Source organism: Trichosurus vulpecula, chromosome 4 (genome assembly GCF_011100635.1).
Source record: "Trichosurus vulpecula isolate mTriVul1 chromosome 4, mTriVul1.pri, whole genome shotgun sequence".
NCBI classification, from domain to species: domain Eukaryota; kingdom Metazoa; phylum Chordata; class Mammalia; order Diprotodontia; family Phalangeridae; genus Trichosurus; species Trichosurus vulpecula.
Genome location: NC_050576.1, coordinates 241,626,705 through 241,653,483, shown reverse-complemented (window position 1 = coordinate 241,653,483; position 26,779 = coordinate 241,626,705). Strand labels below are relative to the sequence as shown.

The following is a 26,779-nucleotide window of genomic DNA, read 5'->3' as shown; positions in this document are numbered from 1 at the left end:
TTTAGCACTGTTAGCAGGAAAGTAATTGTACTTTAAAATGCGATAAAATAGTCAAGGATGTGTTCTTAATCTTTCCAAAGCTGCAGTACGATGGATAACCCAAGCTGAACAAGATTCTCCATATATAGCAAAGAGATCTCAATCACTCTCAGCTTCTTTGGCAGCTCTAGTTTCCTTCAGGTATGACTTTGGGAAAGTTTTCATCATCATTCTTTGGAAACTTAAACCTGCCAATTAGATAAGGATTCTTCTACTGGGTACAAAATATTAACATTTCAAATATGAAATTAAAGGAACACCATTCAGTTGTTTGAGCCCTAAGCTATTTGGCAGACAGAAGGGCTTTTTCTCAATGACGATCTTGTCTAAGCCTTAGCCACCAAAGTGTTAGAATAACTGAGTAAGGAGAGAATTCAGTAAATTCCTCAATTCTCTCATTTTATAGAAAAGGAAGCAAAGATTATCCAGGAGGTAAGCTTCAGAAAGTACCTTTGAATCCAGATCTTCTGACTTAAGAGTCAGAATGCTTTCATTGTATCATATTAGATTTATGTGTGTGTGTGTATGTATGTGTGTGTATATATATTTACATACGTATACATACAGATAGACAGAGATAGATAGATAGATAGATAGATAGATAGATAGATAGATAGATAGACAGATGAGGAGGTGTTATGAATTGTCTGGTTTGCTCAGGTTTAAGCCTGAAATCTCTTGAGTCCTCATTTTTGAAACTATTTAAAATAGTGCCCTCTTCTGGCCTGAATGATAATGACTCAGTTTGGGGGTTTACAAAATATTTTTCTCACAACCTCTCTTGGGGCAAGAAGTGCCAATTTGATTGTCCTGATTTTACAGCTGTGGAAATGGCGGGGGAGGGAGGGTGGTTAAGACTCAATAATAGGCAATTGATCAGTGCTTGTGGATTGACAGATCTATAGAAAAGGATTCAAATCCAAGTCCCATGACTCTGGATTTAATGTTCTACCTAGACTGTCTCTCAGTGGAGAAGGGAACACAATTTTAATTTTTAGTGACTGAGGATCTCAAAGTACATTGACCGTCATTCTGAATCCAGTCACCAACCAGTCTGTCAGTCACAGGCTCGCACATTTGGAGCTGGAAGGGATCTCAGAGGCCATCTAGTCCAACCCTCTCATTTTACAGTTGAGGAAACTGAAGTCCAAGAGCAGGAGGTGACTTGGTCCAATGTAGCAAAGTTAATACCAGAAAAAGGATTTGAACCCAGTTCCTGTCTGTTGTAGCCAAAAACAAAAACAAACAAAAAACACTGTTTACCGTATCAGATTCCAGGACCAATTTACTCTGTACCACTGATCTTGTGTTCCCTGCAACTTTCAATCAATCATATAATGGTATATTTCAGGATCCTATGATCAAAGATTTAAAACTAGAAAGGACTTCAGAGGTCATTCAGTTCAATTCCCTCATTATCCAAATGATGAAACTCAGTCCCACAGAAGTTAAATGTCCAAGGTCATACAATAAATGGCAGGGTCAAGATTTTTTAATCCTAATTTCCTGACTCTAAATTAAATACCCTTTCCATTATTCCACACTGTTGCTCCCAAGATATAGTTGACTGTATGACATTATTTGAGGAAGCGTATAGTTATATACCCACCTCACCACAGGACTACTTCCTAAATTTGCACTTTCACTTACTGGTTAAAGTCCCCCCAGGACAGTTATTACAGCTTTTATTCTCAGGACTCAATGGGTAATCCCTTTTTTAAAAATAACATTTTATTTTCCCCAATTACATGTAAAAACAATTTTTAAAATTTGTTGGGGTTTTTTGAGTTTTGAGTTCCAAATTCCATCCCTCCCTCCTTCCCTCTTCCCTCCTTCCCCTCTCCCTGAGATGATAAGCAATCTGATATAGGTTATACATGTGCAATCATGTAAAACAATTCCATATTAGTCATTTTGTGTAAGAAAACTCAAAAAAAAGAAAGAAAGAGAAAAATAATATGCTTCATTCTGTATTCAGACAGCATCATTTCTTTCTCTGGATGTGGATAGCATTTTTCATCATAAGTTCTTTGGGATTGTATTGGATCATTGGGTTGCTGAGAATAGCTAAGTCATTGATAATTCTTCATTGTACAGTATTGCTGTTACTGTTTGTGGTGCTCTCCTGGTTCTGCTTACTTCATTTTGTATCAGTTCATGTAAATCTTTCCAGGTTTTTATGAAATCATCCTGCTAGTCATTTCTTATAGCATCATAATATTCCATTACAATTTCTATGGACAATCCTAAGAGTCTAAGCTTTCTAGTACCATTGTTCAGAAGTCCTCATCAGTATTCTTCCCCTTCACAATCAAACAGCTGAACTCCATTAGCTTTTATAGAAGGAATTTACTGGGAAGTAATATCAAGACTATGTGGTGAAAAACACTCTGCCCCCAAACCAAGACACAATCTCATCTTCCACACATAACATCCCTGAGGAAAAAAAGGCTCAAACTTTAAGTACCAAAGAAGTCAGGCAAACATTTCTAGACAGGTGGAGCCAAAGGGTACCAGAAAGCTCTTGCCCCCTAGAGTCCTTTTCTCCTATGGAATCCTCATGATGTCCACTGTCTGCTGGGCTCTAAGGAATAACATCTTTTTGGGATCCATAGCTGGTAATTCTCTCTGTCATGATGGATCACAATTCCTGAAGCTGATACCATCCTTGAATAAATGTCTTCCCACCCACCCAAAGGTGCTTTCTCTTTTCATCAGCCATGACTGCTCTTTGGTGAGTGACATAGAACTAGTAAGTAAGGAGATGTCCACCAATTAGTGAATGACTGAATGTAGGTCTTGTATATTAATATGACGGAATACTATTGTGATGTAAGAAACACAAAAAAAGGGAACCATTTCAAAGAAACCTGGAAAGAATGACATGGACTGATAGTGAAGTGAGCAAAACAATCACAATTTATACTGTAGCATCAAGATTATAAAAATGAACAATTTTGAAAGATTTAAGAACTCTCGACAAGGTAATGACCAATCATGATTCCAAAGGCTAGTGATGCAGAATGCAACCTGTGTATGGATAGAGAGGTGATGGACAAATAAATAGAATAGCATGAGATTTTTGGACTCCGGCCAATAAGGGAATTGATTATGCTGGACTAAGCTTATATGTTACAAAGTTTCTGTTTTTCTTTTCTTTTTTTCCAGTATTGAGAAGAGGTAGGAAGAAGAAAAAAAAATAAATGCTTAATCATTGAAAAAATAAAATCGAATTTTAAAAAGTCATCTATCACCTCCTAATTTTTCATATGGAGAAAGTGAGATCCAGAGATGAAATGACTGCTTGAGGTTACACAAGGAGAAAGTGACAGAGCTGAGATTTGAACCTATGTCCTCTGATGCCACTGTGAATGTAAACTCCGAATGAATATGAGTCAGATCATAGCTTTAGAGTCTTAAGGAGCTTTAGAGGCTATCTAATCCAATCTCCTCATTTAATCGATGTGGAAAGTGAGACCCAGAAAGATTAATTGACCTGCCTTAGGTCACATAGGCAGTAAATAATCTTCATACATTGGAATAGAGTTCCCATTAATGACCATTCATTTTTTAAAACCCACAAAAAAGAACCATTTTTAGAGCCAGATTTCTTAAGTTTAACTAGTGTGCAGATGAAGTCTTTTTAAACCTTTCTGCTTCCAGTAAACAAATGATTATCGTAAATTAGCGATCTAAACCCTTATGAAGATGGAATTAATTTTTTTATTGCTCCAATATAAACCTGCCATGGAGAAGGTGCCCATGTAAATCTGGCCACAAGTATAAGGGAGGATAGATTATATCTTCTTAGGGGATAGCACTCTCTGAACTCGCCTTCAATTGATTTCTTTTAAAAGGGTAATGGAACAGGTGAAGAAGGAAACAGGTGAATGGGGAACAATATTATGGTATGAAAAACAATAATAACAAAGGTGATCCATTCAGAAGTATCTTCCATTCAAAGATGATATTGCTCCTTATAATCATTAAGCCTCCTCAATTCTTTATGGCAATCGCCATTATTTAATTGCCACCTTGGCGATTATGCAACGGTGTAACGCTGGAGAAGCAAGCAGTAACAGCCCTGGTTTCTGAGACATGGTTTCAGTGGTTGAATACATCCAGGCCACAACACAGGAGCCTAATAAGGGTCAGGCCCTGCTTTGACTCAATCATGAGCATTTATTAAGCACCTACTATATAACAGGCTCAGGGGATCCAAGTACAATAAACATAACACTTACTAATCTCAAAGAACTTACATTCCAATTGCATGAAGGCACTGAGTGCTGCCAAAAAAAAAAAGTACAGATAATTCGACAAGTCAGTTTTAAAACCCTCTGTTTGTTATAGTGGGGAAAGAGTCATTCCTGGAATCAGGAAAACTTGGGTTCATCTTCTGACAGATGCTGGCTATGTGATGTCTGGCCAATTCATTTCAACTTTCAAAGCCTCAGGAAGCTCTCTATGACTATAAGGCACAGATGAGTTGCTTATGTATATTGGTGAGAGGATTTTCCTCACCACGAGTTCCTTATATCTATGCAAGAAAAAAATACTGTTTAAATAAACATGATAGGTTAACCTGACTTCCAATTTCATCCAAGGGAAGTTTCCCTAAAATTCAGGAAATACTGCTAAGGATCTCAGACTGTTGAATTTTGCCACACTTTAGTCCTGAGATTCAGAATGACAAAATTTTCACAGAGTTTAAATTCAATTCCTTATTTTGACTTCACCAATCATTACCTTGGAGCCAGAGGACTTGGGTGCAAGCCTCATTTCTCCTGCTGGCTACCTGATTAATCTTGGGTAAATAATTTAACTTCTCTGGATCTCAGTTTGTGCATCAGTAAAATGGGAGTGGTGAGGGGCTGGACAAGATGAATGCTAGGTTCGCTTTTAGCTCTAAATCTACATATGATCCAATTACTAACTTGTATCTCCATTTGTTCATTTATTTAAAAGGGAGAAGGGAGAATGGCAATATTGATTCATTCAATAAAAAGGCTAATGAGAAAGACAGAAATAATCTGAGTTCTTGAAAATAGACAACACAGATATAGAAAGGACCTTAGAGGTCATCTAGTCCAAACTCTCATTTTACAAATGTGACAATTGACTTCCAGAGAGACCGTTAGCTCACTCTGTTCTAAATAGTAGGGGTAGGATTTGAATGAAGGTCCTCTTAACTGGGCATTAGGGGCCTTTCCACTGCATCATGCAGTCATGTGATTTTGGATCTCTACACTAGTCTCATATAAGCCACCAATTAAGGGAATAAGAAAAATAAGGGAGCTCCCCTGGAAAAGCAGAAGAAAATCCAAAAAAGTTCCATAGTTGCCAAATGTATTCAGGACACGAAAGAATGCCCAAGTAGTTACAAGTATCTAAAGGCAAGCCAGATAGGTCCAAGTGACTACAGTCTGCACTATTGAGTTCTGTTTAGAAATATCCCAAGCTGAATTGGAACAAACACACACAGCTGTGTGGCTTAGGAGATTTCTAAACCTGCAGGCCAATTTTCTGCTCCCTAGTTGGGTTTCAGCTTTGAAAATCCAACACTAACAGAGTTTCAATGTGCTATTGAAATGGTAATGTAGACACTAAAGGGATAATATATCCTGGGAATAGTTCTTGTGAGCAAAGATAAAGGCCCAAATGAAGTTGACTGAATATTAGGAATTTAGAATAGAAGAGGCACTTGACTTCCAAAGGGCTGAAAATGTGCCAATCCTAAGGAACCCAGTTCCTTATAATTGACCAGAAAGTGAAATTAAACGAGGTTCTAAGAAAGATGATTTTTGCATTGGTTTGAAAGTTGGGCAAACAATCCCTTAGGTAACCAGGATACTTTTGCCTCTAGCTTTCTTATGTAAACATTTTTAGAATATAGTGTATTGGAGGTTCTGGGAGTGAAAAGGAGAGAGAGGTGTTGTCTATAGTATTCCAATGAGCCAAAGGGAACCACATTTAAAATGAGATAACAGTGAAAGGAATGTTTACAGGAACTACAAAGCTACTGGTTTGTTCTAGCCTCAGAACCATGGAGGTATTCAGTGCTTTGCGAGAAGTTGTGCCATTCAGCTCGATTTTGTTGAGAGGACTCCTTTCCCCAGTTATATGTGTGTGTGTGTGTGTGTGTGTGTGTGTGTGTGTAAGTATTTTAAGACAGATTAAGAGGAAAGAAGGGAAGGAGGGAAAGAGGAAAGGAGAAAGGGAAGAAAGAAGGGAGGAAGGAAGGAAAAGGAAGGAGAGAGGGAAGGGAGGGAAGAAGGCAAGGAGGGAGAGAGGCAAGGAGAAAGGAAAGAAGGAAGGAAGGAAGGAAGGAAGGAAGGAAGGAAGGAAGGCAAAGTGGGAAGGGAGGCAAGAAAGAGGAAAAGAAGGAGGGAGGGAGAGATGAAGAAAGGAAATAAAAATGAATCAATGTTCATTTTCTGAGAATGTCATGACACCTCTTGAGAAAATTGGGGGGAGGGACACTCTAGAGATGCTGCAAAACCAGAGCTTGGAACCATTGTCTCAGCTTCACCTTAGGGCTCCTCTTAACCTTCACTCCTCCAAAGGAAAAAATCAGCCATCTTCTATCTTCTAGGTAGTGAAGGCTGTTAAATTGATGGAATGAAAAAAAAACTCATACTTTCATGGACCATTGTTATTTTTTTTAGAGGGCTGCTATTATGAGGGGAGAAGATAATGACACAATAGGAAAAGCATTGTCTCAGAAGTCAACATAAAGATTAAAGTTCCTTTTATCATTTTGTTTCCTACCTTTCAGACATGTCTTGTTCTGCATAAAGTTCACTGGACTGTCATAAGGTTATTTCCCTGAAAGTGTTTTCTATCATCTTTCCGGGAGGCGATTTAGCAGCTGTCTACCAAGAAAATGTAGATTCTTTAGTGAAGGCAGTGCCACAGACACATATTGTGGGGTTCCCAGTGAAACAGGTAACTGGAAACTATCTGTTCCCTAGCAACGCGGTGTCCCTTGAAGAGGTATTGTTACCAGTCCCTTAAAGTTCCTCCAGGGAATTACTATAACAAGAAACAGCCTTTTCTAGGGATTGTTTTTAACTAAGTCTTACTGAAGTTGGAATGGATATGCCCACGGTAGGACATAAGATTATTCCTTGAGATTGTTGGAGAGCATTCTCATATTCAGATCTCCATGACTTGAACTGTTCTCTTTGCAACTCTGTTTTAGTGAAGGTAAAACTTGGGCACCATCCTTGAACAGTGTTTAGTTTCATGCTCCTCTTCTGAAGTTTCCAGCCTCTTACTGGGAAATTGGCTCTGGTGCTACGCAAACCAGTATCTTCCAAATAAAGGAACTGCACCATCCAAGCATTACATTTTTTTTTCCTCAAGAAAAATTGGATTAAAAAAATTTTAATTGTATTCTACTTTTAGGAGAAAAAAAGGACAGATATTCAATAATAGTATTCTTTCATTGATTCCATTCTGGCATAGCTCCAGGCACTGTTCATCTCTTTAGTTTCTGTAGAAACTAAAAATACTGGAAATTTCACTCCTTATTATTCAAGGACCAGGAGAAATTCATTTGTACTTTTAAAAATAATGTTTTATTGATGTCTTCTATTTTTATAAGCATAGTTTTTCCAGCTATGCTCCCTTCCATTACAATCAAAAGAGTATTCCCTTATAACAAAGAGAACCAGTTAATAGTACCAAGTAACACAGAGACTACTTTGGACAACACAGGCAGATTTCCATACCCATACTCTACCTCTTTAAGGAAAGGAAGGAGATGCATTTTCTTCTCTTTTTGCTGAGGCCAAGCTTCGTTATTACAGTTACTTAGTGTCCAACTTCATTTTAGCATTATTTTCATTTACCTTATTGTAACCATTGTAATACTGTTTTTCTGGTTCAACTTTCTTCACTCTTTAACTCTTCATAGGAGTCTCCCAATATCTCTTGGAATCCTTCATAGTCATAACTTCCTGTAAATTACTAATATTCCATTATATTCATATACTGTAATATATTCATCCATTTACCAATTGATAAACTCTCACTTTTTTTTCTCTTGCTACCACAAAAGAAGTAAGGCCAATATGTTTCTGTTTTTCTGTCTTTCACCTTGTTGGTAGATATGCCCAGTTGTGGGACCACTGGGTCAAAAGCTACAGACAGCTTACTCAGTTTTCTTGCAAAATTCCAACAAATTTTCCAGGATGGTATAATATCAATTAAGATGGGATTTTTTACTGTTTTAGAATGATAAATTAATTAAGTGTCTTTAAGCCTTTTTAGGTGCAAAGCTCCAGGCCTAAACCCCTATCTACTAGGTGCTAAGCCTATGTGGGCATGAAGCCCTCAGGGTCCTAAGGGGAGGTGCTAAGATCAGAGCCAATAGCAGGAGCCTAAGTTCTGGTTGTTCAGATGACATTTGATGAGGGCTAAAGAGTATATAAAAAGAGAGAACAGGGCTATTTCCTTGGGGCTCTCACTCTTGGAGGAGTGTTGATATGGAGACTCTGAGCAGCTGTAGTTAAGAGCCCTCCAGCTTGTGAACCCAGATGTTGATGCCTTCTTTATAACTATTAATTGTATTTGGTCTGTTTATAACATATGTTTGTAATTTGTTTGTATTTGCTCTGAGGTTCAGGATGATGGCTTTTTCCCCTGAACTAAGTGAATGATATTTGTATGTTGGGTTGAAATAAGATTCTTAACCCCTTAACATTGCTTTCCTTAGTAAAGCATATCAAAAGAACCTGTGCTGGCAGTGTTCTTGTTGTTGGGCTTTCACCCACCCAGCAGCTGTGAGCCGAGTTGTTGCAACTGATGGTAGTACTAATTCAGAAATCTCATGTATTAGTATGGTACAGTGAAATGAATCTTAGTTCTAGAATCCAAGAACATGGGTTCAGAACCTTCCTCTGTCGCTAACTACTTGTGTGTCACTTCCACATCTTCTGACTTCTGATACCTTGCTATCTTGGGGTTTACTGGCTAGATTTCATTCCTAAAGAACTTGCCTTAAACCTAATTCACTTTGGCTCTCATTGATTGGCCAATAATAGGTCCTTGCCCAAGCACCACCTGATGGTTATTTGGGGGGGGGGGGGGGGGGCGGGGCTGATAGCTCAGTGTGAATGTAAATAGTAATTGTTTCTCTTTTAGGCAGAAACCCTGAGGGTCTTCCCCTCCCATTTTGATTTTTTATTTAATTAAAGAGGCAATCCCTTGGCTCACTTCTTAAACAACCCTAAGGATTGCATGGATATTGCTTCAGTCAAAGTGAGAACTCAGAAAGACCGTAGTTTAAGAAGGCTAAGGTCTCCCACTGCATCCTGGGCCATCTCCAGTTGTCCTGATCTGTATCTGGCCACTGGACCCAGATGACTCTGGAGAAGAAAGTGAGGCTGGTGACTTTGCATGGCCTACCCTCACTTAAATCCAATTCACTTGCAAGTCATGGCAACATCTTCCTGATGTCATGGCCCTCATAAAGAACAAAGGACAAACCCTACAAGGTGACATTGGACAAATCCTTTAGATTCTCTGGGTCTCAGATTCTCATCTGTAACATGAGGGGCCTGTTTGAGACAACCTTTGAGGTCCCTTCCAGCTCTAGTCCTATGTGTCTATCCTTTCTATAACCCCTCTAAACTTGACTCTATCTTTTGTCATCTTGGTCAGTCCATTGGGTATGAGGCAGAATTTCAGGGTTCATTTAATGCACACATCTCTTATCATTAGTAATTTGGAGGGAGAAATGCTTCCTGTTTGTTGATGGGAAAAGGAGTATAATTAGTTCTATGATGACAAAGAACATGCCTAAATGGCTCAATGTGCAACATAATTGGTAAGCCACTTGAATACAATTTTTGTTCAAAACCAGTTTTTGGTATCCATGTAGAAAAGAAATAGTGTTTTACAGACTCTTTTCTCTTTCCAAACAAAATGGTAGTTCCATCTTTGATAAAAGTCCTGCAGACTAGTAAATGTACTCATTAACAAAAGTTTGACAAAGCTCCAACATTATGGTCGTCAGCATTTCCATTACAAAACCCAGTTCCCTAGGATTTCTACAGTGGCTGTAAAATATGCTTCGGGCTGAAACAGAGGATGCAAGATTTCTGCCTCAAATTAGCTTTTTCCCAAAATTTAATAAATATCTGGAAATAGATCTACTTCCTCTGAGTCATCAGATATTTTAAAAATAAAATACATCTCAAATTTCCTCCATGAACATCCTATTCAGAGGCCTCTCACATGGTGTAGAGGTGCCTTTGAATTCTTGAAAGTTATATCAGTAGGATGTAAGCCTTGCTACATCCTACCAAGAAGACCCTGAGAGGATGGAGATTAGTGGTCCTCCTGTAAAAGGAATCACATGTGACTCTATGTATGACGGGGGGAAATGTTCTTTTGCCTTAAACAAGCCTGTGATTGATAGTGTTCATTATTGAAGATAGTTGAAGAAAAAAATCCATATCCATGAAGAGTTTAGAGAAGGGCATTGGGGAAGATTATTTGCCCTGTAGAAAAAAAGGCAAAGCATAACAGTGATGTATTCAGGGCTGGCCCTACATATGGGTGAAGTAAGTGTTTATCATTACGATCTGAAAAAGGTTGAAATATTTCTTACTGACCTCCTTGACTCACCATATGCCAATGTCTTAAATTCCAAACATGAGTCATGCTTTTGTTGAAGGAAGCATAAATTCAATCTAGTCCAATAATCATTGTTTCATTTCAAAAAATATCACTTTTTGTTTTTCAATTAACATGAAATGATTCTCTCTCTCTTCTTCCTCCACCTCACTGAGAAAAAAAGAAAAGAAGTAAAAAGTAATAAATATGCATAGATAGTAATAAGAATAGCAGTAGCAGCTAGCATTTGTATAATGCCTACTATGCATCAGGCACTATGCTAGGTGCTTTACAAAACTGTCTCATTTGATCTTCACAACAACCTGGGAGGTTGATATTATCATCCTCATTTTATAATGGAGGAAACTGAGGCAGAGATGAAGCGACTTGCCCAAGGTCACACAAACTAGATGGGCAATACTGAAGATAGAAGGCCATCCTTAGAGTCAGAAAGCCCTGTATTCAAATATTACTTCTAACATATGCTGGCTGTTTGACCACAGGCTAATCGTTTTACCTGTTCATGTCCCCAGACAACTTTCTAAGATGGTAAATTCCCAGACATCTCTGGCCATTCCATCTCCACTTGGGCTGTCACCTCCACTTATCCCCTCTAGAAGATTGGACTCCACTCCTCCAACCACCTTGAGGTTTCACAGGCCAGCTTTAGCTCAGTTCTAGAACCTCCTACCATATTAAAATGAAGAACATCTTGAGTGCAGATACTGTATTTTTTGCTTTTATTTGTATCTCCAGCACTCAACACAGCACTTGGTACATAGCAATCATTTAATAAATACTCTGTCTCTAAATTACAGGAGACTTCTTATTCTACGTTGGCAAAAGGAGTTCAACAAACCAATGACATTACAGGTCCAGACCAAAAAAATATATAATGAACTAGATTGTTGGATTAACTAGTCACATAACAGGAGCTGGAGAAAATCAGGTACAGAACCAGAAAGACAGAATTTCAGAGTAGGAAGGGACTTCATCAACCCTCTAATCCAACCTGAAAAAAAATGATCCCATCATATCATACTGGCCAAGGGTCAGCCAGCCTCTTCCTGAAGATATCAACTGAGGGAGAATCTAGGACCTCCCAAGGTAGCTCATTTCTCTTTGCTTAGTTATAAATTTGAGTGTGGTATTGGGCATCTCTACCCTTTCAGGCCCCCCATGGAATATGCTCAGAGATGTCCTTTCTGTTTCAAATTGACAGGGTGGAAGCTTTGTGACAGGCTTCCCGTCCTGTCTGACCCATTTCCAAGGGGATTGATTTGTTATTGACCTCAAACAGTAGATATACCTGAGGGAGCAGTCCATGCTTTAGACCAGGGCTGTCCAAAATGCTGCCCATGGCCGCATGACGCCCTCAGTGTGATTTATGTGGCCCACCTACAAGCATAGAAATTTACATAAATGCTTTAGTAAATGAAGCCAAGCTACGGCAGAGCTCTCACCAAAATGGCAAATCAAAATATATTGTCTATTGTTTCAATAAATACCTAAGGTTGGACAACCCTGCTCTAGACAGTCTTTCTCTGAGTCTCTCCTAGTGATATCATATGGCTCCAGTGATGAGTAGGAAAAGACAATTCCTTCTCTATGATATTATTATGACAATCCCACCTTGTTCCTCAGGTAGGTCAGGAGCCCAATAAGGTGAACTTGTGTCTAGTCCCCTTGAAGCCTGTGACTCTTTTGTATTTCCTTTCCTCCATAGGTGACTGAGCAGGAACATCCAGATGGATCTACCCAGGCTTGGAAGCATTAAACATGGATAATGTCATTCTATGGATCAATCAATAAACAAGCATTTAATAATAAATAAGCATGGGAGCATTGGAAGACACATTAGTGTTCACTAGGACCATAATGGAGGCTCTGAGCATTCTAAATGGGGCTAGGGGATAGTTCTTGCTATTATGTCTTATATTCAGTTTAAAATTTGACTCTTTACAACTTCTATTCATCACTCCTAGCATACATAGTACAGGGAAGTTTTCATAGAGGTGAGAGAGGTAATGTAGAAAGGGAACAATTTTGGAAAATGGAGGATTTGAAGGAAGTTTAGCAGTCATCTCATCTAGCATATGAACCAATGTAATATCCCTGATGGATTGACCTCCCTGATCAATCCCCCTTCTTAAACATTCCAATGATGGTGAGCTCAGTATTTCAAAAAGCAACATTTTGTTTTTGGGGGCAGCTCTAATATTTAGGAAGCTCTTCAACCTGTTGATGTGAAATTTGCTTTCTTGTCCCTTCCATCCATTAGTCTTTCTTCTGTCCTTTGGCAATTTATTGAATAAATGTAATCTCTTTTCCATAAGATCATGATGTAGTGGAATGAATGCTGAACTTGGAGTTACTGGATCTGAGTTCAAGTACTGACTCTGCTACTTAACTACTTGTATTCCTTTGGAAAAGTCCCTTCATCTCCCTAAACCTCAGTTTCTTCATCTATAACATGAGGGGATTGTCCTAGATGTCCTCTATGATCCCTTTTAGCTCTAAGACAATGATCCTATGATTACATTGGTAGGGGCTGTTCTTCTAGTCACACTTTCTCATTCTGTGCAATTGTGTCCATGGTGTCCATAGATGTTCCCTCATAGTGCTAGGAGGCCCTCCCTCCCTCCTTTTCTCTCTCTCTCCCTCTCCCTCTTTCTGTCTCTGTCTCTCTCTGCTTCTCTCTCTCTGTCTCTCTGTCAGTCTGTCTCTCTCTGTCTCTCTGTCTCTCTCTCTCTCTGTCTCTCTCTCTCTCTCTCTCTCTCTCTCTCACACACACACACACACACACACACACACACGCAATTTGAGCTTACCAATGGAGCATTGAAGTTGTCCATTTTGTCCAAGCTTATCCCTTGCTCATGACACCTGACTAGTTCCCTTCCTTTTCTCTCAATGATACATCTAATACTATATCTCAAGTGTAAATCACCATCTGACATGCATTTTGGCCTCTTTGCACCCACCATACATCTCCTCATTGCTTTCTGGGTCATTTGCAACATTAATTCCTTGGAGATTTGGAGGTTCTAAAATTCACAGGCAGAGAGCATCACTGAAAGGACATTTGTTTCAAAAAGATGGGTCTTTGCCTTAGGGAACATCTTGGAATCAGAAAAGCACCACACAAGTTCCCAAATGTGATCTATTGCACTCTTCTGCATTTAATTCTTGATCCAACTCATTGTCTAGCTAAAGTGTTTATAAAAAATTAATGTCATCATGTACAAATTCAGTGGATTCTTCATCCTACTGCATGAGAGAGAGAGGAGGGGGGAGAGAGAGAGAGAGCCCTAATGTTATTCTATGGATCAATCAATAAACAAGCATTTAATAAGCCCGCATTATATTCTTATGTCTTCACATAGGCACTATCCTCAGTGGGACTAGACCTGTGACTTCATTGATATAGGGAACTTTTATGAGGAAACTCTCTCTACTAACACAAACTCTAATCCTGCCAACAATTATGATCTTTGAAGTACTGGGACACTAAAAGGCAGAGTGAATCATCCAGGGTCACAAGGTCAATATATGCCAGTAGTGAAACTTGAATCAGGTCTTGCTGACTCTGAGGAGGCTGTTCTCTATATACCATTCCATATTGCTTCTTGCTGGGCAGAAGAGTATCCTGTTTTTAAGCCTCCATGGTAGAATTCTTAATCTCCTTTAGTAACAATTACTGGTGTGTGCTACCAAAATCAAGCCAAGTTAAGTCAAAAAGTACTAATCAAATGCTACTAGGTGCTAGGCACCATGCTAAATGTATGGATTTCAAATGAAGGCAGAAAGAAAGATAGCTCCTTCCCTCAAGGAGTTTACATTCTAACATGGGAAGACAATACATAAAGAGAAGCTGAAAAGGAAGGGAGAGATTAACAATCCCCATCACGGTAAAAAATAGTAGAGAAACTCTAGGGGTTCAGGAATACAGCCTGGAAAGTAATAAAGACATGACCTCCTGAGCATCCTTTATGAAATTGAGGTCCCAGGGAGACCAAACAAACCGAAAGGAGAAGCTACAGGGGTTTAGGTTTACTCCCAATGTGAGAAGTCCAAAGATGGAGTGAAACTATAAGGTAAGAAGATTTCTGGGGCATGCAGATAAAGTACAGATTAGCACAATGTCTGGCACCTAGTAAGCACTTAGCAAATGCTTGATTAATTACAAGGATCAGCTAAAGATATTAAAACACAACTTAGTGGTGAGGCGCCCAAGCAATGTGCTCATGAACCATGAAGCACATGGAAGGCAAGTATCAAAATGCACATGGAAGTCATAATGTATATATTCGAGTGCTGAAAATGCGGAAGACAATGAACTAGATTCATTTTTATCTATACTAGTCTATGCATCTGTGCAAGCAACACTTTTTTTTTCCATTTTATGGGTTTCAAACTTTTAAAAAATTCAAATGCTGCCTTGTTCTGACAGTTATTAGTTCAAAAGACTCAAAGATATTGATAAAAGTTGGCCAAAAGTTCACTGACCAAATTTTAAAAGACATTTTTTTTCTAATCTTGCTTGCACATCCGTGTGTGTGTGTGTGTGTGTGTGTGTGTGTGTGTGTGTGTGAGAGAGAGAGAGAGAGAGAGGGAGAGAGAGAGAGAGAGAGAGAGAGAGAGAGAGAGAGAGAGAGAGAGAGAGAGAAAGATCTAGTGTGGTCTGTAGGAAGTTTCATCTTTTTTTCTGCCAAAAACTATTCAAGGTTATTGATGCTTTCCAACCATAAGCAGCGATTGCTTAGGGTATTAATAAATATTTGACGTATGCCTAAAGAATCTGCTGTGTACTGTGTACTTTTTACCGGAGTTGTGTATGTATTAGCAGGTTTGTAGTGAATATATTGTATCAACACCCTATTTCAGAAGCAGGCTTGTTTCTGCATCTCCCACTGTCTCGAAGACTTTCCTTTTTGAAGTCAATTAACCTGTCTTTACCAGTAAAAGTCACCTTTCCATATTTATTGAATAGCCATAACACAGAAGCCCCAATGAGGATTTTGCTGTGTCAGTTGTTTTCAAAACTATGATCTTTACCTCTTTGACAATGGATCGGACACTGCAGAAATCAATTAAACAACAGCAGGTCATTTCTCTCAATTTCACATCAGTTTCATTGCATATTTGTGCCCTTAGAGTCTGGCAGTTTGCTCCAAAATGTTGAATAGCGAAATACTTTAGTAAGCAAATATCAGAAAATCACCCAAATGCTCCCCTAAATCCAAAGACTTTTTTTTCCTTAATGGTTTCTGAATCTACTTTTTTTAAAATCCTATAGGAAAACTTCCAAAACATGGGATAGCGTTAGTGTGGAGAATCAATGAATCAACAAGTGTCTGTATGTGTCAGTCAATGTACTTGTCTCTAAAGACAAACATGAAACAAACATGAAACCTCGAGGAGTTTACATCCTTTGGGAGAAGAATGGAAGGTAACATATACATCTATAGCCATATACATCATAAATACAAGGTAATTGAGAGGAAGGGTAATAGCAACTAGGTCGATCCCCCAAAATGTAGAAAGTGATACTTTGGAAAAACCAAAACAAGGGACCCTTAGGAAGCAAAAATGGGAAGAGAGTACATTCTCAGGCATGGAAGACAGCCAAAGTGAAAGCACAGAGAGGGAAGATGGAGTGTTGTGGGGTTTTTTTTTTGTTTTTTTTTTTTTTGGCATGGCAATTGGGGTTAAGTGACTTGCCCAAGGTCACACAGCTAGTACATATGTCAAGTGTCTGAGGCCAGATTTGAAGTTAGGTCCTCCTGGCTCCAGAGCTGGTGCTCTACTCACTGCGCCACCTAGCTGCCCCATGGAGTGTTGTGTTTAAGGAAGAATGAGGAGACTAGCATGGCTGGATTGTAGATTGTGGGAAGGGGAGTAAAATACAGCAAAGTTGGAAAAGTAGGTTGAGAGCGTGTGGGAAGTCAAACAGATGAGTGTATATTATATATATATATATATACATATATATATGTATGTTCATATATACATGCATACATATATATACATACATATATTGCTAATCCATATATATATATTTATATATATATATATATTAGCAAGTTGTGAGAGTTTGGAGAGAGGGATAGAGAATCCATTAGGGAGGAGTAAGAGCATTGTCTTGACATTATGAGGGTTTATTTCAAATTAGATAACAAAGTTGTAGAGGATGCAGTAAGTTCAGTTTCATGTAAGTGGGAGGGAGAGGAAGGACACAAACATTTTTTAATGACCTTCTTTGTGTAGACACTGTGCTAAGCATTTTACAAATATTGTCTCATTGATCCTTACGACAAACTTATCACCATTTTACAGATGAGAAAACTGAGGCAGACAGAAGTTAAATGATTTGCCCAGGACCACAAAGCTAATTAAGTATCTGAGGCCATGGTTTAGTTCAGGACTTCCTGACTCCAGGCTCAGCATCCTATCCACTGAATGACCTCTTTGAAGTGGACGAATGGTGGACATGATCCAGGATTGAAGTTTGGCAAGGTATGATCAGGGGCAGCTAGAGATAGATGCTGGGCTTGGAGTCAAGAAGACTCATCTTCTTTGAGTTCAAATCTGGCCTCAGACACTTCCTAGCTGTGTGATCCTGGGCAAGACATTTAACCCTATTTGCCTCAGTTTCCTCATCTGTCAAATGAGCTGAAGAAGGAAATGGCAAACCACTCCAATACCTTTGTCAAGAAAACTCCAACTTGGTTGTGGTATATGAATGTAATGGAAAACTATTGTACTGTAAGAAATGATGAGCCGGCAGATTTCAGAAAAACCTGGAAAGACTTACATGAACTGATGCTGAGTGAAATGAGCAAAGCCAGGAGAACATTATGCACAGTAACAGCAACATTGTGTGATGATCAACCATAAGCGACTTTGCTCTTCTCAGCAACACAATGATCCAATACAGTTCCAAGAGACTCATGATGGAAAATGCTATCCACATCCAGCAAAAGAACTATGGAGTTTGAATGCAGACTGAAGAATACTATTTTCACTTTTTGAATTTTTTGTGGCTTTTCCATTTTGTTCTGTTTCTTCTTTCACAACATGACTAACATGGAAATATGTTTACATGTTTGCACATGTATAACCTGTATCAGATTGCTTGTTGTCTTGAGGAGGGGGTATGAGAGAAAAATTTGAAACTAAATCTTATAAAAATAAATGTTAAAAACTGTTTTTGCATGTAATTGGAAAAAATAAAATACTATTTACCAAAAGAAAAGAAAGAAAACCCCAACTTGGGTCATGAAGAGTCAGATGCAACTGAAACAACTGAACAGCAGCAAAGGCATGACCACCAATAAAACAAAGGAACACAGATTGGGACAATACAGGAAAGTGTGACATTGTACTGGTTAGCTGTAAAGTTGAGATTAAGAGGGAAGGAAAGTGGAGTAAAAGTTGATAGCCTGGGAGAGTACTGAGAGATGGAGCCATTGGAAGTCCTAATGAAGATTAAAAAAATAACATCTGTGTTAAAGAGCAGTAAGTTACAGGAAGAGACGGAATGATAGAAGGTTACATAGCGGGGCAGGAATTTCAGAGTATTGGGTTATGGAAGGAGAGTGTGTTTAGGTGGTGATGAGGTCAAGTTTGTGACTGTTCCTCTGGGTAGTTGTGGTAGAGAGGAAGTGTAGGTTATGGGAATTGAGGAGACTGACAATTTGGGAGGTTTAAGTTTTTAAGGGGATGTCAACAATGCATGCTGCATAGGAATTGGGATGGAGAAGAAGACTGGAATCCAGCTATTGAACTTCTTGAGGAAGGAGAGAAAATCCTTCTAGTCCAATAAGGGATAGTAGTTTCTAAGCTCTGAATTGAGGAGCAAACTCAAATAGAAGAAACCTCAAAGGAGGAAAGGTTAGTGAATGGTTGTAGTAGGGAGACAATCAGCGAAGGATGACATAACATTCATTCACTGAACCGACAAAGGCTTTCTATGTACCAGGCAATGATCTGGGGATACAAAGAAAGGTAAAAATATTTCCTCCCCTCAAGTAGCTCATATTGTAACGTGGGAGAAAATATGCAAACCACCAGATAGTATGAGGAATATACTGAGTAAATTGGAAGTAGTCTCAGAGGGAAGGCATTAGCATTAAGAGATATGGGAAGAAGCTTCTTGCAGAAAGTAGAATTTAAGCTAAGGTTTGGAGAAAGCTTGGGAAACCAGGAAGGAGTGATTAGAGTGGCAAAATGTAGCTTCCCTGATTGTCTGTTTTGGGGAGGGGGGGTGACATGCTTAGGCCTGTGCTTCAGGAAGATCATCTCAACAGCTTTTACTTTGTCTGAGATCATGATTGCTACCCCTCCCCTACTTTTTTCTTCCACTGAAGCATTCTACTCCTGCCCCTCATTTTAATTCTGTGTCTATCTTTCTGTTTCAAGTATGTGTCCTTTAAACAACATATTGTTTAATTTTGATTTCTAACCCTTTCTGCTATTATTTTCTATGTAGTTAGATGGAGCAGTGGATAGAGTGCTGGTCCTGAAGATTCATCTTCCTGAGTTCAAATCCAGCCTTAGACCCTTAAAAGCAGTGTGAGCCTAGGCAAGTAACTTAACCCTGTTTGCCTCAGTTTCCTCATCTGTAAGAAGGAAAGGGCAAACCACTCCAGCATCTTTGCTAAGAAAACTCTAAATGGGGTCACAAAGAATCAGACACAGCTGAAATGACTGAACAATAAAATTCTCTTCTATTTTATAGGACTGATGGGGTCTTTCCCTGTGACTTCATTAGTTCTCCATAAAGAACTTCTTTTGAGGAAATTCCAATAGCAAAACAGGTCAGCAACTTCTTTGAAACTTTCGGTCTTAGATAGTTGTTTCAAAGACAGAAAAGTTAAGAGATTGATTCAGTGTCACAAGGCCAGGATATGTCTGAGGTAGGATTTGAAATGAGGTCTTCCTGATTTTGAGGTCAGTCTTTTACCTACTGTTGCGCTATCCTTATATAAAATAGCATTATAGGGTATGAGTGCCCCACCCCCCAAAACTCCCCCCACCACACACACACATACACACACACACACACACACACACACACACACACAAGGACTGTGAGCAAGGCTGGGGCTGGCCCAAGGTCATCCAGCCTGGCAGTTGTAGGGGTGGGGTTTGAACCTGGCTCCCTTCCATTCTTCCAGCCCAAGTTCATGAAGGGCCTGCTACTAATAATTAATAGCAGGAATGATAATAAAAGCAACCCCAGCATTCTGGTTCAGCATGTTATCTCCTCTGAGCTGCCTCCTGGCAGGATATGCTTGCTTCAGGAGCATTTCAGCAACTGTGTTTCCAAGATGATTTGAATTGAATACCGAGCACCTGTGAATCCAAGCGTGGACCTTTGAGGGGTCTTTCTTGGCTTTTGAAGAAACCTCTACCACTTATGATGATTCTGTTGATGTAGATGTTTCCAGTGATAGCTTCTGGGAGTTTGGAAACAACAAGTGAGCAGTCAAGAGGATTAATGATGGCCTCATGAGCTATATCCACCAGCCCACCCTCATGGAGAAGGCCAACTGAAGCAGCTAATGCAGTGGGCCGAGTGATGGAAGCAGCTCATGGAAAAAGGCCCACAATGTGGGACCATAAAAAACGCCTGTGATTTCTGAAGTGGAGAAGGTGAGCAAGCTGCATCTTGAAGTGAAGGCCTCCCTGATGGATGAGGATCTGGAGAAGATGTAGAATTGGCAGAAGGAGGCATTTCATAAGCAGATAATGGGGGGAGGCAGGGATTCAAGGAGACCCGAGAGGCAGAGGATGGATTTAGGAAGGCCCAAAAGCCCTGGACGGAGAAGCTCAAGGAAGTGGATTCGAAGAATCCTTCCTAGATCCTTTCTCTCCTTTCTACCTTCATTTCAATGATGGGCACAGCCGATGGTGGATTCAGCTCATTTTCTTAGTGATGCTTTTAAGATTTGTTTTATTTCAAGGCACTGTACAGTTAGACTTTTTTAATACACATTTTCTCCCTTTCAGTTCTAATTAAATCATGACACCAATCTGCACTCTGACCTCAAGTTGATCATGGCTCTGTGTCCCTGAATATTGTGCTGATGCAGAGCAGCAGCAACTGTAGGTGACATCTGTTGTAGTGGATCATGGGAAGATTGGAAAATATGATATTTTCCTCTCTATCCTGAGTACTCGTGGTGCATTTTTGGCATTTAGATGTGATTTTCCAAAGTAGTCTTAAGTAGCACTCAAAAATTCAGAATATTCCAAAGCTATTTCCTTTATGGGATTGCTTCAGACTTTACTCTGCAAGTTGATTGACAATTTTGTCAGTGATTCAGAAAGTTAAAAGAATGAAGACTAACTTTTACAGGAAATGCAACTGTAAAATTAATTAAGCAGCTTTTTATTAGCCTCTGCGTCATGTCTCAGTATATATGTATGTGTGTGTATATATATATGTATATTTATGTGTAAAATTTGGTTTTCAGAAAATCTAAAGAGAATTTCTACTGTTTTAAAATTAGCTGAAAGACTTGACTGTGGATGTGATTTTGAGACAGCTTGATGACTTTAAATTAAGGCATGTTTAAATCTTCTTGGTGGATCCCTAAGAGTTCTACCCTACTGTAGTAGACATGGCGTCTGATCACACTCCCAAGAGTCCAGGACTGCCATCTTTTATTTTGGAAATCAGTTGAGGCTTCAGCTGTAGATTCGCATCAGTCTCTCTGTGGGTTCTTGTAGTGGAACACTGTAAAAACTTGCTCCATTTTGTTAATAGCTGGAGAGCACGTTCATACATAATATTGAACCGACATTGTCCATTTGTGATCAATGGAAAACAAGGCCTTCCCCATAGTCCAGGAGTCAGTCATTGCTAGGTAAGTTGACTTGTTCCTGTATAAGAAGCTGCACGGGCATTACTTGCTGGGGTGGGGGGAAGAGGGAGGAAGAAAGTCTTTATTTTGTGTAACTAAAATACTGTAGGCACTGCTTGGTTATGCTCTTTGCTTTAGGAAATCATAGATTATATATTCACAGAACATTTCCCATGAGCCTAAACAGTTGCTTACAGTGCATGTGTCTGTCATGAAAACTTACCATCATGATTATCCTACCACAAGCTAAAGATTTGCCAAAAAATTGTCAAAACCTCAGTTTTGGGGTCTCTTTGAAATGCATATTTTAGAAAACCAATAAACTATTAATCTCAAAAGCATTATAGATTTTGGCTCATGTGTCTCCTTTATTTTTTAAAGCATAGTGCATTTCAATTGGTTGCTATTGGGATACCCTGGGACCAGCTATGCTTTAAAAAAAGACATAAAAATGAGCTAAAACATATAACATAATTGATAATATACACCTTGCATGGACTATGGGTTCCCTTTAGATGGTGAGGTCCTCCAGAAGCTCCTGTTTGCAGATAAAATTGCTAAATAAGAAAACTAATCATTCAAATTATTTCATCCTAACTATTCACACAGATAAAACAAAGTGGATGAATAATAATAGTAATAAAATAATCAGCATATAGCACTTTAAGGTTTACAAAACTATACACACATACATATTATAGACTTCTCAATGTCTCTGTGAGATAGGTGCTATTATTATCCCCATTTTATGGATGAGGCAACTGAGGTTCATGGATGGAGAATGCTTATTGTCCAGATTATGATACGCAATTAATTGGAAAATCCATACAGTTGGCTAATCTGCATATATATATTAGATAAATGGCTGTGAATTGGACAACAAACTCAGTCTAGAATTGAACTGAAGAGAGCAGACTTAAGTAGAGGAGAGAAGACTGCATTGCTTTTGGGAAAAACAAAAGGCTATCCTTTGTACACCAACATATTTCCAGTGATGTGGTATGGCTGCAAATCAGTAATAGACTCTGAAGAAAAGATGTTGAGAATTAGCCAAAGGACAATGGACAAGTGCATGATGGGTGTGAACAGGTTGTAACCCATTACAAACAAGGAATTATACAGAGGAAGCAGCGTAGAGGATATTATCAGAGAAGGGTGTGATTTTAGAAAAAAGAGGTGGTCCCATGATGTGAGTGAAAGCTAGCCCACAGGTGATCCAGGGACTCTACTAGTATCCACATAAAGTGAGAAGAATATGAGAAAGGATATGAGCACGTTAAGTCCATAGCAGATTTGCAGGAGTATCTGGATAGAAGCCACATAGGATAGGACGGCATGGATGTATGGCCTTCTGTGTCATTGATTGGTGGAAGGAGCGACCTCATGGAGAACTTGTGAACTGGTGGATCCCAAAGGTGAAACTGAGAGTCTTAGAACATTATACTTCAAAGGTATCTTAGAGAATCTAAGATCTCCAAAAGCCCTTCCATCTACCATCCCTTCATAGAAATATTGTTTCCACATTGTCTTTCTTAGTGATCCACTCCAATAAAAGAAATCCATGCAGGGGCAACTTCTACAGGCATAGATCCCAACCTTTCCACAGTTTCCTGATTTGCTCTAGTAACAATGACAGCATACACACTTGTTACATACATACATACATACACACATACACGCACAAATGAGTGAGTGAATGAATGGACAAATGACAAATAGATTATAAAGATATAGTTGATAGACAGGTAGACAGACAGGTAGATAGATAGATAATCAGTATGCGGTGGCCCACCTTCTATTGATGAGTTTAATAAAATAAAGAGACATGACTTGATTTGTCCTTGAACTCAGTTTATTAATGTAATTCATCTAACAGAACATGAAAGCTATACTTTTGATGACTGCGCAAAATAAACTAAAAGAAATCTTACCTTTATATAATTTTTCACAGTATATAAAGAGGCAGCTAGATGGCATTCGAGATATAGAGTAGTGGATTTGGAGACAGGAAGACTTGAATTTTAATCCTATCTCAGACATTTACATGTTCTGTGACCCTGGGAAAGTCACTTTAATTTCTCTCAGCCTTAGTTTCCCCATCTATAAAATGGAGATAATATTAGCACCCTTTTCCCTGGGTTGTTGTGAGGAGCAAATGAGATAACATTTATATATATTTTGTGAACTCTAAAGTATTATGTGAATGTTAAAGATTAGCTATTATGTCTCTTTCTCACAACCCTGTGAGGCTGGTAGTGTAAATATCACTACCCTTTTTTCTAAAAGATGAGGAAACTGAGTCAAAGAGACTATGTCTTCCTAAGCCTACACAGCTAGTAAGTGACAAAAAACTAGGTCTAATACATACATACATACAGACAGACAGATATGTGTGTGTTTTTATGTATGCATGTATATTCTGGACTTCTCAACGTCTCTGTGAGATTGGTCTGGGTCCAAGGAAGTTAGGTGGTGAATGGATAGAGCACCAGACTTGAAGACAGGAAGACCTGAGTTCAAATCTGGCCTCAGACACTTAGTAGTTGTGTAACCCTAGGCAAGTCACTTAACCCTGTTTGCCTCGGTTTCCTCATCTGTCAAATGAGCTTGAGAAGGAATTGACAAACTACTCCAGGATCTTTCCCAGGAAGACCCTAAATGGGGTCACAAAGATACAACTGAACAACAACTGGGATGCAGCCCCATCTCTGTGATTCCAAATGCAATGATATCTCCATATCTCCAATTGAATGGCTATAGCATCACCTTTTCTCCAATTTCACAACTACTGTTCTCTCAAATAGAGAGCAGTGAGGAAATATGTGGATCAAAGAAGATTTGGGCTCCAATCATGCTTCTGTTATTTATTAGCTGTGTGACTCTGGGAAAGTCACTTAACCTCTCTGAGGCCCAGAACTCTCTAAAGCTCTAAGGGATAGAAGGTTTGCAATCAGCTCAGGGGGAAGGAGCTCCCATAGAAATGACAGGTCCCTCAACAAATGCATTGCTTTTTAAGACTTTACTTAATGAAATTTTCCCATAACTTATAAATTTGGGGGACAGTTAAAAGGCCAAGGAAGACACTGAAAATGTATCTTTGACTAGTATAAGGAGTAGACAACTCAAGCTGATTTCATTTTGATCTGTCACTTGAATGAATACTGGGTGGAACTGAAAAAGTACTCTGCCATGGCTGGATAAACATAGGTTTTTCCTTTGGGCACTGGTCTTTTTCCTTTTGTAGAAATATCAAACCTGACACTATAAAACTGTTATATATGATGGATGAAAATATTTCCAAGGAGAGAAATGTTTTAGGATTCAGGGGAGGAGGGGAGGGTGAAGTGAGGGGCTGGGATAGTCAGGGAAGAGAATACTTACTGATGCTCTCAAGGACTATTATTCTCCAGTAAGAGTTCTTCCAGCTTGTCAATAATTTGTAACAATCAGGCTTTTTACTTGGAATCATGGGATTGTGCTTTCTCCTCGATGGTCATCTTGTCTTTATAAAGTGTTTTGTATCTCCATGTAGCCTTCTCCATTAGAATGTAAGCTACTTGAGGACAGGGGCTGGCGTTTTGTTTGGTTGTTTGCTTTGCTTCTGTTGCTTGTTGTGGATTTGTTTGTTTTGCCTTTTATTTGTATCTCCAGAGCATAGTAGTGCCTGGTACATACTAAGTACTTAAAATAAATACTTGTTGACTGATTGATTTAATGCCAGAAGGAACCCTAAAGGTCATCTAGTCCAATACCTTCATTTTCCAGATGAGCAAATTGAGACACAGAGAGATTTAATGACATACAATCCTAGATTTAGCACTGAAAAGGAGATTGGAGGCAACTGGAGCCAATCACCTCATTTTATACATGAGGAACTTGGGCCCCCAAAATGTGAAGTGACTTGCCCAAGGTCTCTCCCATAGTAAGTAGCACAGCCCACATTAGAACCGGGACCTCTGACTTCTGGGCCAGTCCATTCCTCCACTGTACTCACTGATAGGAAGAAGTATAAACATATGATGGTTTCATTAGAATAGAACAAAAGGTCTGTTTCTTTAATTCTTTCTTCCTATTGAAAATTTCAATTTAAAGGTATCCATTCTATTTTCCCCCTACTCTCTGAGTGTCTGTTTAGAAATGGAAGACTGGAGTTATCCTAGGACTGAAGTGATTTTCAGAAATTAATTAACATTCGCATTGTTTATGCCTTCTGTTATGAAAGCCTTCTTTCTTTCTTTTTTTTCCTACAGACTCTGTTCAGAACAAAGATTCCAGCTCCCTTTTTCTGCATCACTTTGAAGATAGGAAAACTACAGCAAAGGCAGGAAGCCTTTGTAGATCCTTTTTAGTGATAGCTACATTAGGTGGGCATAGCTTGACTGTGAATGAGCAGATACTCCTAAGTTAACAATAGGAAAAGGTAGAACTCAAGTAACTGGGGCTCTCCCCTACTTTGACCCTTGCCAGAAAACAGAAGCCTTTTCTCTAATTCTTTCTAGAGCATCTTAAGTCCACCACCAGATGGCAGAGGGTACCAAACATTAAGGAATTCTGCTCCTGAAGGGAAGCTGTTTGAAAGATCCTCTGTCTTCATGGAAAGCCCAAAATGCCTTCTCTTTCCTTTTCTCCATCCTTCTTGTATTCAAGAGTTCATTCTTAGGGTCTGATGTCACCTGGAAGTTTCCTAGTATGTAGACAACCACATTGAATGTTCCAGTGTTTTGTGAGATGTATGATTCCAAAAGTGATCCTGAATTCTGAACAGCAGCATGAAACTGAAAGTGAAATCACAAAAGTAGGGGGGGGGGGAATTTCATTGAAATTGCCAGGAAGATGAATGGTAATGTACTGGGAAGCCTTCAACTGAGGCCAAGTAATCTTACAAGGAAATGATGCAGAGGGTACAGAGCAAAGTTAATCCACTTAGAGTCCACTATGGAAAGGTTTTATTGCAACAAATAGAAATACTATTTATTTATTATATCATTATTGTGGCTATTTATCCCTTATATGGAAGAACAAAATAAAGGTTACTACACCAAAGAGGAAAATTAAGTAAGAGTAGAAATTATTAATTCATGATATGGCGGTTATTGAGTTGTTTTTTCCCATGAGACTACAATATTAGAGTGTCCAGATATGATGATGCTGAATAAAAAGTACTTGTGTGTGAGGCAAGTCTATTAAAAATGAACATCAAGTTTATAAATGCACGGAATAAGCCTAATGTTTTCATTTTA

General features: G+C 38.9%; 1 long non-coding RNA gene across 1 annotated transcript; it reads left to right on the top strand.

Moving 5' to 3' along the window:
• Nucleotides 1-19,967: 19,967 nt before the first annotated feature.
• LOC118845465 lies at nt 19,968-26,578 on the top strand. Its single transcript, XR_005010117.1, has 3 exons — nt 19,968-20,325; nt 21,443-21,542; nt 25,790-26,578. It is a non-coding gene; the product is annotated as an uncharacterized LOC118845465 (long non-coding RNA).
• The last annotated feature ends 201 nt before the right edge of the window (nt 26,579-26,779 follow it).